Genomic DNA, 12,310 nt, shown 5'->3' with positions numbered 1-12,310 from the left:
AAAGGAGTAAATGAACACATGGGACGACATCAAAATCAGAAGCTTCTGCACAGCAAAAGAAACAGTCATCAAAATGGAAAGGCAACCCACTCTATGGGAGAACATCATTGCCAATGACATATCAGATAAGGGGTTAATTTCCAATATATATAGAGTGCTTATACAACTCAACAAAAGGAAGACAAAGAACCCAATTAAAAAATGGGCAGAGGAGCTGAATAGACACCTCTCCAAACAGGACATACAAATGGCCAAGAGACATATGAAAAAATGCTCAACATCATTAATCATCAGAAAGATGCAAATTAAAACAACAATGAGGTATCACCTCACACCTGTCAGAATGGTCGCCATCAACAAAACATCAAACAACAAGTGCTGGCGAGGGTGTGGAGAAAAGGGGACTCTAGTACACTGCTGGTTGAAATGCAGACTGGTGTGGCCACTATGGAAAACAATATAGTGTTACCTCAAAAAATTAAAAATTGAACTTCCATTTGACCCAGTGATCCCGCTTCTAGGAATATACCCTAAGAAGCCTGAAACACCAATCAGGAAGAATATATGTACCCCCATGTTCATAGCAGCACTATTTACAATAGCTAAGATCTGGGAACAGCCCAAGTGTCCATCAGTAGATGAATGGATAAAAAAGCAGTGGTACATATACACAATGGAGTATTATGCAGCTGTAAGAAAGAAAGATCTCTTATCCTTTGAAATAACATGGAGAGACCTGGAGAGTATTATGCTAAGTGAAGCAAGCCAAGCAAAGAAAGACAAATATCACATGATCTCACTTATTTGTGCAAGATAATGAACTAAACAAACTGATGAACAAAATAGACCAAGAGACATAGAAGTAGGGTACAGACTGACAATCCTCAGAAAAGGCGGTGATGGTGGGGAGAGATGAACCACAGAACTTACATGCATGTATGCATAACTGATGGACCTGGACAACAAAGATGGGGACGGGGTGAGGGGGCATGGGGAGGAGAGTGTCAATGGGGGGAAAAGGAAAAACATCAGTAACAAAAATAAATTAATAAAAATAATTACAAAAATAAGATGTGAATCGGGTGAAAAGCATGCAATTTATGAAAGAAAAATGCACACGTCTAATAACCAAGTGAAAAATATTCTCTCCTAGTTATTAAAGGATGCAGGGGATGACCCTGACCCAACTGGGTAACAAGTTGGACAAGTTTTTAAAGGTCGGGCTTAAGTGCAGTACTGAAAATGATCTCATAAAGGAGTTATCCTCATTTTGCAGAAGAGAAGGCAGGGAGGTACCGAGAGCTTGTTGAATAGCCCGTGTTTCACAGCGTGTGTGTGATAATGCAGAGACTGAGACACAGGGACAGACGCTTACGGACTCCTCCACAGCTACGGTGAGCACGTAGCTCAGACGGGTCAGATGCTGCTTTGAGACTGTTGGTAAACCAGTGTTGGAATTCTACACCTGCCCTGTGCACCCATGAAAACTCTCTAGAGTGGGTTGGGGTTTGGTGATTGGGCTGGGCCACCAAGGGAACTTCAGAGACAGGTTGTTTCTCTGTATTCCAGTGTTTCTTACTAGGCATTCAGGGAAGAAGACCAAGAGTAGAAGGGAACTTTATTTAGTCCTCCTAACAGCACTAGGAAATGGGTATATTTCTCATCATTTTGGAGACAAGAGAAATGGTCTCTTTCCCTAGTGCACACGTTCAGTTAAATAGTGGCGGAGCTGGCATCCTAAGGCAGGGCTGCAGGATCCAAAGCCCTGCGTCTTTCCACTGCTGTACACAGTCTCTCTCCAGAAGACACAAAGCACACGGTCCCACGTTTCCTCAGCCCGTTTACATGCCATCTCACGTTGTCTGTTCCCATCACACCTCACGCAGCGCTTGCCTTCCAGGGCTCGTGTGTACACGCGCGATGCCCTCACACGCCTTTCTGGAGGCTCTGTCTTTACTGCCCAGGTCTGGGCTGAACCGAGCAACCTTCCCACAAAATTCTCTTTCCTTTGAAGATAGGATTCTTTGAGAGATATTTAAGCAATTATAGTTGGTATTTGAGAGGAAATTTCTAAAACAATTAAATACTTCTACATGTACTTGGTACTCTGTTAGTAGCTGTACAACATTTAAACTAGAAAACAAAGCAAAATCTAAAAAAACAAAACAAAAGCCTAACCCATGGTCTCTGTTTACAAGGAAGTCGAAGAAATGTAACCTAAAACCAAACCCATCTTTCTAAGACTAAAAGGAACTTAGAACCAGAACTCACAGAGCCGGCATGGCAAGTATGACGGTGCAAGGATGTCATAATCCCCTTTTCCCTTCCCTGGGAGATGCCGCATTCTCCCGAACAAATTGAGCCCTAGACTGCAAACATACTTTTCAAGGCTTTGCTAGCATTGCTCATTGTGTCCCTCTGCTTGAGCTGTATTTCTTCAGCTTACATAACGCGAGAAAACCTCAAACTCTACCAGCTTTTCTATGCAGTAAACCTCCAGGTAAAATGCACTGTGTCTAGTTCCAGTGTACATGAAAGCATGCAGGACCACTCTTGTTTTTGCTCAAGCCCTTGATAATAAACCAAGAAAATGCCCCCAATGGGCAACCAAAGACTGCCTCTCCATGGAGACGTCCTTGCGATACCAGAAAGACCTTTTATAGAGCCAAGAGGCAGCCCTCTACTCTCAACTGATTTTTCCCAGGTCTGAGACCTGTCACTCACCATTTCAGGTCTGCATCCATTTTCACTTTCTTCCCCTGGAGCACAGTCTTCCAGGGTATGCCGTGTGCTTGGAGTATCTGCTGTCTTCTCCACATCTTCTAGAATCCAGCTGATCTTCCAGGAACTCTGTCAAGTACCAGGAAGGAACTGTAAGCTGACTCCTGATCTGGCCAATGACTGCCCTTTCAGCCAGTGGCCTGCTGCTCTTCTGTAGGTTTCTCTTTCCAAGTCTGCTCAGAGGGACGGTATGAACCACACCTGAAACCCACATCTGTGGGTCAGCCAATGACCACAGAGACACTGTGTGTAACTCCTATGATAATATTACCTCCTCTCAGGAGACTTGTCTTATCTTAATGCTTGTGTGGGGTTCCTTCGGCTGATCCCTTACTCATGATGCCCTATATCTTACTCCAATCTCAATGTCTTTCCTCACGCTAGAAGGCAGTGAGCATATTAGGTTCTCGTTCTCCCTAAATGGTCTTCAGTTCACTCCTTTAAGTTTACATTATTTAAATTAAACATAGTTAACACAAATCTTTGATGTTCACTGTTCAATGCTATCAATATTTTACCATCCATGTCTCACCTGTGCTTTTTATAATCAGAATATGCTTTTTTCTTTAACAACTTGTTTTATAATGTAATCATCATGGTTCTTTCCTCACTGTGGGGGCTCAATGAATATTTACTGATGATAAGCCTGTCATGCAAAAGGTGAATTCATCGGAAGTTGATCTTTTCTTATTCTTCCTTTTTCATAGCTGTTCCACCATGTCATTAATGCAAATAGTAACGTGGTGCATTCATTAGAAGAGTAATAAAATGACATTAAAGGTTGTGTTACTCTGTATCAAACAAAAATCTAGTTGGCTAAACTCAAGTGATTAAATATTTTTAAGTATTTAATTAATTTTAATCTAAGACTAGCGTAAACCAAAATGTATGCAAGAAGATAGTTTATTTGCATAGGAAATACTAGGATGAAAATTTACAAATGAGAAGGTAGAGTACAGTTTGCTCGAGGTCAAGATAATAGCGTAAGATTCTTAGAAATGCAAGTAAATTTATTCTCTATCTTCCCTTTCCTATTCTTTCAATCAAAGTTTGCTTTTTCATCCTGTGTTAGGCTGAAGGCATTGATGCTCTCAGTTAATATAATGGCCTATGTGTATCCATACCCTTTGCCTGATAACTTTGTAGTATCTGCTGGCCTTGTGACTTGCTTTGGTCAATACAATGTGGTAAAGTAATACAACAGTTCTGAGTCTAGACCTCAGGAAACCTTGCATGTTTCTACTTCCTCTCCGGCTTCTCTGTGGTCACCACGAAAACATACCTGAATTAGGGCATTAGACCACATGAAGCAGAGTTGAGTCGTTTCAGATCTTAAAGATCACTCAGCTCCTAGCTGACCTGCCGTCTCATCACAGACTCAGGACTGAGCCCAACCACCATCTAATTAGGTCAGTAAAACTACCTGCCAACATGTAGACTCATGAGAAACAACTGACGATAGTTTTAAATTCCTACTTTTTGAGATGGTTTGTGATGCAGTAACAGCTAACTGCTTCAGATCCTATATTCATAATATGAATAGGGTAAGATGATAAAAAGTCCTCCCAGGGGAAATGACATTTGAACTGTTGTCAACTGCTCGAGCTAAATGAAGGGAACACTGAGAGTGTCTTCAGTTTCAGTAAGTGACCAGGGGGACTTCGGGAGTGCAGTGGAGTCTTCCTGGGATAGTACCAGAGTGTGTTTAAGAGCGCTGTGACCATCAGAAATAAGGAAAAGTGGTGGAAGGGTAGGGTCCCTGACATCTATTAAAGATCTCAGAACCGTATCTGGTAGACCTACAGACTATTGCCGCCACATCCCACAGCCCCTCCTTCCAGCCTCCCCGCAGTCCTGCCGCTCCCCTTGGTCTCCCCACACAGAGCTTACAGCAGTCCCCACCACTCACTCTTCTGGGGTCTGTTAGGAAGTCCTTCTCCTCTTACCTCCTATCCGCTGCACTCCAGGTTTTTGCATCACAGGGATAGCACACCTTCAGCGTGGACACTGGCTTCCGACCCTGCCTCATGCTGAACTTCTTAGGAACCTCCGACGTGCTGAGGGTTTAGTGACCGCGTGCTCCGGTCGTCTTCTCTGCAGGACGGTGACGAGAAAGGCCCTCTGGAAAGCTCCGTTCTTTCTCTCCACTCTTTCACCTTACAGTTGAAGAAGCAAATTAGAAAACTCAGAAGCCATTGCTTTTAAGAAAGTTAGCCCGAGGTTCTTTGGATCACTGGTAAAACACTTTCTGCTGATTTAGACACTTTGTGTTTCGGGTCACAGCTTCAGTAAATATTAACCCTCGTTTTACTGCCCCTATTATTAACAACCAGAGAAAGGAAAGGTCAGAGATTTTTTTTTTGCGTGATGTGGACAGATCCAAAGTCATGCATATGATTGGTGACAAAGTTATAAACACAGTAATAATTTAATGATCTAATATGTACCTAGTTTTTTTTACAAGCTTACTTCCCATTCCATATTATGGATATGTTACACAGTCATTAGTTAGGCAACTCTTCATAAACCACATGGGTACCACCCTCAGACAAATAGAAGAACTGGAGGCCTTCTATAGGCATCACCTCAACCTGAAAGCCTACTATGAGCACCTTATAAGCTCAGCTATGTCCCCTTTACAATCAAGAGCCCAGATGATCTTAAAAAAATTATGCAATGTTACTTTTCTCCTGGAAACCTTCTGATGATTTTCCATTTCGCAAAAAAATAAAATCTAAATTGTGACCTATGGCTCTGACCAGGTCTTTGTTCATGATGCCGACCTTGTTTGGCTGATGCTTCCCTGTGTTGGCTCTCTTCCCAATCTGCAACATAGCAGGCTTGGTCCTACTCCCAGGTCTTTGCAATCACACTACCCTCTGCCTAGCTAGCTGGACCCCCAGCTCTTCATGTCACCATTCACTCTCAGCACAAATGTCACCTCCTCAGGGATGCCTTTCTTGACCACCCTGTCAAAAACAGTTCCACCCTGTGCAGAAACCATCACATCACTCTGCTTTAAGTTTTATTTTTCCTCCTCCTCCTCCTCCTCCTCCTTCTCCTCTTGACAGACAAATAGTTTATTCGATAACAAGGAGTAAAACAGGAATTCTTAACCCTTTTCCCCTCTTCTGGTGACTGAACTGCCAGAGTCAAGTGGATAGCAACGTACAAGAATCCCCTTGCAGTCCTTGATCTTTTGCAGAAATGCAAAGATGCCCGAATTATGTGACTCACAATTATTTTCTAGACAGAAGATCCAGCTGTTGCGTTTTCCAATGTAGCAACAGTTGCTACATTTCCCTTCTTGTCTTCATGTTTCATGGTAGGAAGCAGGAGTACTTCTTTGATGTTACTGGAGTGTGAGAAACATGGTGACTGGGTTGCTGTCCATGCCCCAGCCAGCTGTGGGGGGCAGCCGGTGTCCCAGGGTGGTGCAGATGTTTTCATCTATAAACACAGCCTCATCCTTGCCAGTTCCTTGGCCTTGGTCTGTTTTTAAAAAGTTGCTGTTGCCATATAGGATTGTTAGCTTGGCTGTAGGCATTGCATATTTCTTTCTCCATGACAGAGTGCTCAGTCATACCCAGAATAGTGCCATTTGGCCAAAGGTCTCCTTATCTCTCAGTGACCACAGGTGAATGTAGGATGGATGCATATCACTTCCAGGAACTTCCCAATAAGCTTATCAAGGAGCCTGGCTATGGTCTTAGGTGGAGGGCATTCAATAGCTTTTTCCACACTGATATTATCAAGAATTTTGAGAGTTTCTTCAGTTTCAAAGTTAGTGTCTGGCAGCTTCACCCTCAGTGCCTTCTCAAGTTCTTCCACCTTGCTGATTTTCCAGAGGGGCAGGGTGAAATCAATCACATAGGCTTGGTTCTCTGGGCCATCTGGATGGTAGGTAACCTTGTACTGCTGGTAATGCACTTGACCATCCCTGAAATCCTTTTCTCCGTGACTTCCATGAGATTGTGATAGCTTGAGTGAGCCATGTAGAGCTCACAGGTGGTGAACCCAGGATTGTGAGTCAAATCAATTCCTTCATTCCAGATCTGGTGTCCAATTTCATAAGCCCAGCCAATGCCACCAACCATCAGTGTCTTATGGTAGAGTTCTGGAGCAATTCTCACACGTAAATTCATGTCCAGCTCATTGTGGTAGGTGATACAAGCCTTGGGCACAGCTCCCCCCAGATGGTGTTCATCGTGGGAGTTTTAGTCCCAGCTCATCCAAGAAACTTCTTGTAAATGTAATGATCTTATAGTGGATGATACATTTATGCCTCACAAAGCCATTCAGGATCAAGTCCAAGTATCTGACAATACTGTGTTTCCTTATCTTTGAGGCTAAAATTAAGATGAGGTAACATATGCTAGCAAAGAGATCGCAGTGTGATTTCATAGGGAATGATGCTCAGCTCACCTTTCTTGCTTTTCCCAGGATTGCCCTGAGCCCCAATTATGTCTCCCCAGTGCAGTTTGTTAATGACATAAATAAATTATTCTTCTGATTTATAATTCCTGGAATTGGCCATGACTTGCAACTTGACCCTTTCTCCTCAAAGGTCATAGAAGATGAACTTCCCCCCAGAAGCTAACGGATTCTACCTGCCACCTTTTTCTGTTGTTGCTAATCCTCATCTGAGAATATTTTTTCCATTGATTTTTAGAGAGGGAGGGAGAGAGGGAGAGACAGAGACAGAGAAAGAGATAGACATCGATGTGAGAGAGACACTTCGATTGGTTGCTTCCTACATGCACCCTGACTGGGGTGGGGATGGAACCTGCAACCCAGGTACCTGCCCTTCATCAGCAATCAAACCTGTGACCCTTCGGTATGTAGGCCGATGCTCTAACCACTGAGGACACCAGCCAGGCCTCTACCTGCCACCTTTAGGGTGATGTCCCTCAGATGGTCCCTAGGCTGCAGTTGACTGTATTCTTGGATGAAGGGAGTGAGTGAGATGTATACATGGAACTTGTGTGGGTGGGGGTCTTCCCCATTGACCTTTTAGTTGGTGGACTGCTTGGCAGTAGATCTCGTAGTATTGGCTTGGGTCCAGGCTCTCCTTCTCGGCACCCACATTGTTGTTAGTGGAGTGGTCAGTGGCAGCAGCATTGACCAGGCTTACTAGCTTCTCATGGAGCTCCTTCTTAGCATCCTTATCCGCTTCTTCCTTCTCAGTCTTCAGGCGTTTCTAGCTTCATTTTGCTCAGTTTCGGCTCAGCGTTGTCCACATTCACCTCAGGCCCGTGCACCGCAGCCTGACCTGAATAGTCTCTGCTTTATGTTAAAAAAGAGTTGTCACTCTGTCACTATTTTCTTAGTTTATTTATTTCCTTTTTTTCTCCCCAGTGGAATGCACGTACACGAGAGCTCCTGGGTTGTTTGTTTTGCTCAGACCTGTGTCTCCATGACAGTAGGCAACACAGTGCCGGCTACCTAGTTACTCAATAGAGGATTGTAGGATTGGTCGAATAATCGCGCTGTTTGTCTTGCTCAGCTTTACAGTCGTTCCTGTTTAATGCACATTTGAAAATAAAAAGTAATTAAATACATGTAAGGCTACATACAAAGCAGAGTTCCAACAAAAGCACTCCCGAAAGATTTTGAAGTGAGATTATCGTCCACACAGGACTTTTTAACATGAAAGAAATCTGAAAAGGAAGAAAAGATGAAACTGTCGAAAGACGTTGTCAAATCCGTGTGCACTGAAGCACTGGAGTTAGAAAAGAGTGTACTGGTGATTCTGTGTATTTTTGAAGTCATGGTTTTGGATGGCTTTCAGGAGCTTGCCGCTTCGCTCTCCCTTGTCCAGGCCTTCACTGCTGACCAGGTGCAATTCCCGGTGCATTTCCTTCGTTCTGACATTTGCAGCCAGAAAGGAAGATGCTGGGGAAGGAAGGAGCTGAAACTCGGCTCCGAGTCCGAGAGCAAGCCTGTCTTAACCAAAACGCGGGCAGAGGAACTGCCGAGCCGATGCTGAGCGACGTATTTATTTTGGTGTGATAGAATCTTTTTCTAAAGTGTTGGTAGACGTGGGGGAGAGAGAAACAAGGAAATGAGCACACTGCATACATACTGAAAGGAAAATGCCTGTGTTCCAGAAAGTTCCATCTTTGATAACCTGGCACCACCTAGTGGTCAATGGGTCTTGTTTTCAAGAGCAGTCCTTTTCTTAAAGGGTGGTTCGCACACTTCCCCTGGTTTGTCTCAGAATCACTCAAGGACCTCATCCAAATACTCGACTCATGTAGATCCTGATTCTATAGGAGTGGGGCTTGCAGTCAGAGCTTTTATTTATATCCTCACCTGAGGACATTTTTTAATATTTTGTTCAGATAGAATGGGGAGAGAAGGGGAGAGAGAGAGAGAGAGAAATGTCGATGTGAAAGGGACACATTGAGTGGTTGCCACCCACACGATCCAATCAGGGCTGGGGACAAACTGCAACCGAGGTACATGCTCTTAGCGGAACTAAACCCGGGTCTCTCGGGACCACAGGCCGATGCTCTAACCGTTGAGCCAAACCGGCCAGGGCGCAGTCAGAGTTTTAACAAACAAATTTCTCAGGCGATTGCTTTAGCTGATGGTTTTAAAACTTAGCCTCTTGTTGTTTGTATGATTTCCCTTCCCCTTTCCTTTTAGTGTTGTTAAAAGCATTTATACAGAGTATTTTATACTTAAAATGAAAGTGAATTGTAACTAACACTACTTTGAACTTTTCTGAGGATTTTGTGACATTCAAATCAAAAAGGAGATGAGAAGATGTGAGGGGAATGGTGTAGGGTAGCCCCAGATCAGCGTTGCAAATCATTGCTCGAATCAACCAATATCCATCTCAATATGGTATATTTTTTGTCACTTATCTAATTTCAAGGCTGTTCACCCTCTCCTATCCTGTTGACTTTAATAACTAAAACATTTTAACTTTTAATTTGAAGACTTACAAAAGTCATTTCAGATTTACAAAATAGTTGCAAACATACCAAGACTTTTCATATATTTTTATCCAGTTTCCCCAAGTGATAAAACCTTACATAACCACAGTACAATCACCAAAATCAGAAAACTGATGGACATAATACTATTACCTGATACATAGACTTTATTTGACTGTCCCAGTTGTTCCACTAATGCTCTCTTCCTGGTCTGCAATCCAATCCAGAATCTCATATTGTGTTTATTTATCATGTCTTCTTCATCTCCGATCTGTGACACCCTTTAGTCTTTCTTTGTTTTCCAATAAACTTGATTTGACTCTTTTGAAAAGTAGTGAACAGTTATTTTTAGAATGTCCTTCAATTCAAGTTTTCTGATGTTTCTTCTTCATTAAAATCAGGTTGATATTTTTAGCGAGAAGTGATGTTTGTGTGCTTCTAGTGCATCCAATCAAGAAACATGATGCAATTTGTCCCCTTACTGAAGATGTTAATTTTTATCTCTGGGGGTTATGGAAAGCTCCCGTAGGTGTCTCTTTAAAATATAATCATGCGTCAGGTGACTCTAGAGGAGAAGTTTCTGATTGTCTTGCAGGAAGTTTGTCCTAGAAAGAACCCTCTGGCCCCAGGTAAGTCTAGCTGAGATAACATGGTCTGAAAGGAGAACAGGTGACTCATGGAGTCCCTGGGTTCGCATAACCACCTCAGGGGCACTGGCATTTCCCAGGCGTTTTATATGACCTCAGACGTGGAACAGCTGGAGCAGCTGGCCCGTCGGTTCACATGTGCTCAGCTGCCCTCTGACTTTGGCTGTGGATGTTCTAGAAGCCGTGCAGGACCTCTGCTCATTTGAAGTTGGCGCCGTGTCCCTTTAGGGCTTCATTGAATGCCCCTTTGGTGCTGCAGATGCTGTCAGGGACTTTCTAGGCCGTGATGTATGTCCAGCTTGGAAGCCGAGGGGAGGTTGACACCTCCGGAAAAGGGGCCCATGGATAGATACTCCTGCTTCTTCTGTTTCAGGCAGGGCCTCATTATGAAGGGTCATGGGTGCTGGGCTCAGGATTTGACCCCATAGGCAGAAGTGTATTTGAGGGAGAGAGTGGCGGCAGGCAGAATTCTAATGAGGATCCTGGATACTCTGGTGGCGACATGGAGGGTAGCTTGGTGTGGGAAGCAGTGGGGGCAGAGAAGCTATCAGGAGTCCATTACAGTGGACCCTACTAGAAATAAATCGGGCCGCAACCAGTCAGAGATGTGCTGTTGAAATTTAAAATTGGAGCCTCGATAGGAAAAGCCTGACTGTGTAGCAGTGTTCCTTGCTGAATTGGCATGTTACCTAATGAAATGCGTCCTGGGTGCCTGTCTCACTTACCTCTTGCTGTGTTAACAAACCACCCTCGGATTTAGTGGCTTGAATCAACAATTTGTTCATAAAGTGGGGCTGGGCTCAGCTGGGCAGTTCTTTTGCTGCTCTACTGGAGGTAAATTAATGCAGCTTTTGTCTTCTGGGGGTTTGCTGGTCATTGTGTTAGCCAGGGTTCCCCAGAGAAACAGAACCCAATAGACCATAGGTATAGATAGAGATAGATGTAGATATAGATCTATGTATCTATCGGTGATAGAAATTGGGTCACACAGTTATGAAAACCAAAGGTCTCAGAAACTGCTGTCTGCAAGCTGGAGAACCAGGAAAACCTGTGGTGCAATTCAGTCCACGTGTGACAGTTGAGAACCAGGAGCTCTGATGCCCAAGAGCAGGAGAATATGGAAGTCCCAGCTCAGAAGGAGAGAGGGAAGCTGCCCTTCATTCCCCTTTTCGTCCCAGTGGATTGCAGGATGCCCGCCCACGTTGGTGAACTCAGATCTCTGCACTGTCTGCTGAATCCAGTGCCAATCTCGTCCAGAAACACCCTCACAGACACACCCAGGAATGGTATTTTACCAGCCATCTGGGCATCCCTTAGGTCAGTCAAGTTGACACATGAAATTACCCCTCATAGTTGGGAACTCCAGCAAAGACAGCCTGTCTTTGCTCCACGAGGTACCCTCCTCCAGAAGCCGAGCTCAAGCCGTCGCCCATGGAGGCGGCCGGGCCGGAGGGCGAGAGAAGTCGGAAGGCACCGTGAAGCCCGGGCTGTCACACGTCACTTCCACCTCGTCCCACTGGTCAAAGTGGTCAGAGGGTAACTCACGGGGTGGGAGATGGACTGCATTCTGGATGGAAGGAGCTAAAATAATTTATGACCACTTTTAATTTATAATAGTATATTTCAGTGAAGTGGACATTGGGTATCCTCTTATATCTGGTTTTGGTTTAAAACTAGAATTCCTACTTGCTCTTACTAATAGCCTGGTAAATATTCTAACACCTCTATCTTGTTCCTGATAAATATTTTGAGCCAGGATCCGTGAAATCTGTGATAGGTTTAGTAAACCTTCTATAAATAGAAAGATGTAAAGGAAAGCTTAGATCTCAGAGTAAATATTTCCCAAATTCACTGGAATCAATTAATACCTTTTAAAAACTGTAGTAAATGAATTACAATGAGTTTTTTTTTTTTTTTTTTATCCTCACCCGAGGATAT

The 12,310-nt window shown here is 43.8% G+C and overlaps 1 pseudogene; it reads right to left on the bottom strand.

Annotated features, from left to right (window-relative positions):
• Nucleotides 1–6,027: 6,027 nt before the first annotated feature.
• Nucleotides 6,028–11,805, bottom strand: LOC118642078 (annotated as a pseudogene).
• Between the last annotated feature and the right edge of the window lie 505 nt (nucleotides 11,806–12,310).

The sequence above is a fragment of the Molossus molossus genome, unplaced genomic scaffold (genome assembly GCF_014108415.1).
Source record: "Molossus molossus isolate mMolMol1 unplaced genomic scaffold, mMolMol1.p scaffold_m16_p_3, whole genome shotgun sequence".
NCBI lineage: Eukaryota > Metazoa > Chordata > Mammalia > Chiroptera > Molossidae > Molossus > Molossus molossus.
This window is presented reverse-complemented; position numbering and strand designations above follow the sequence as displayed.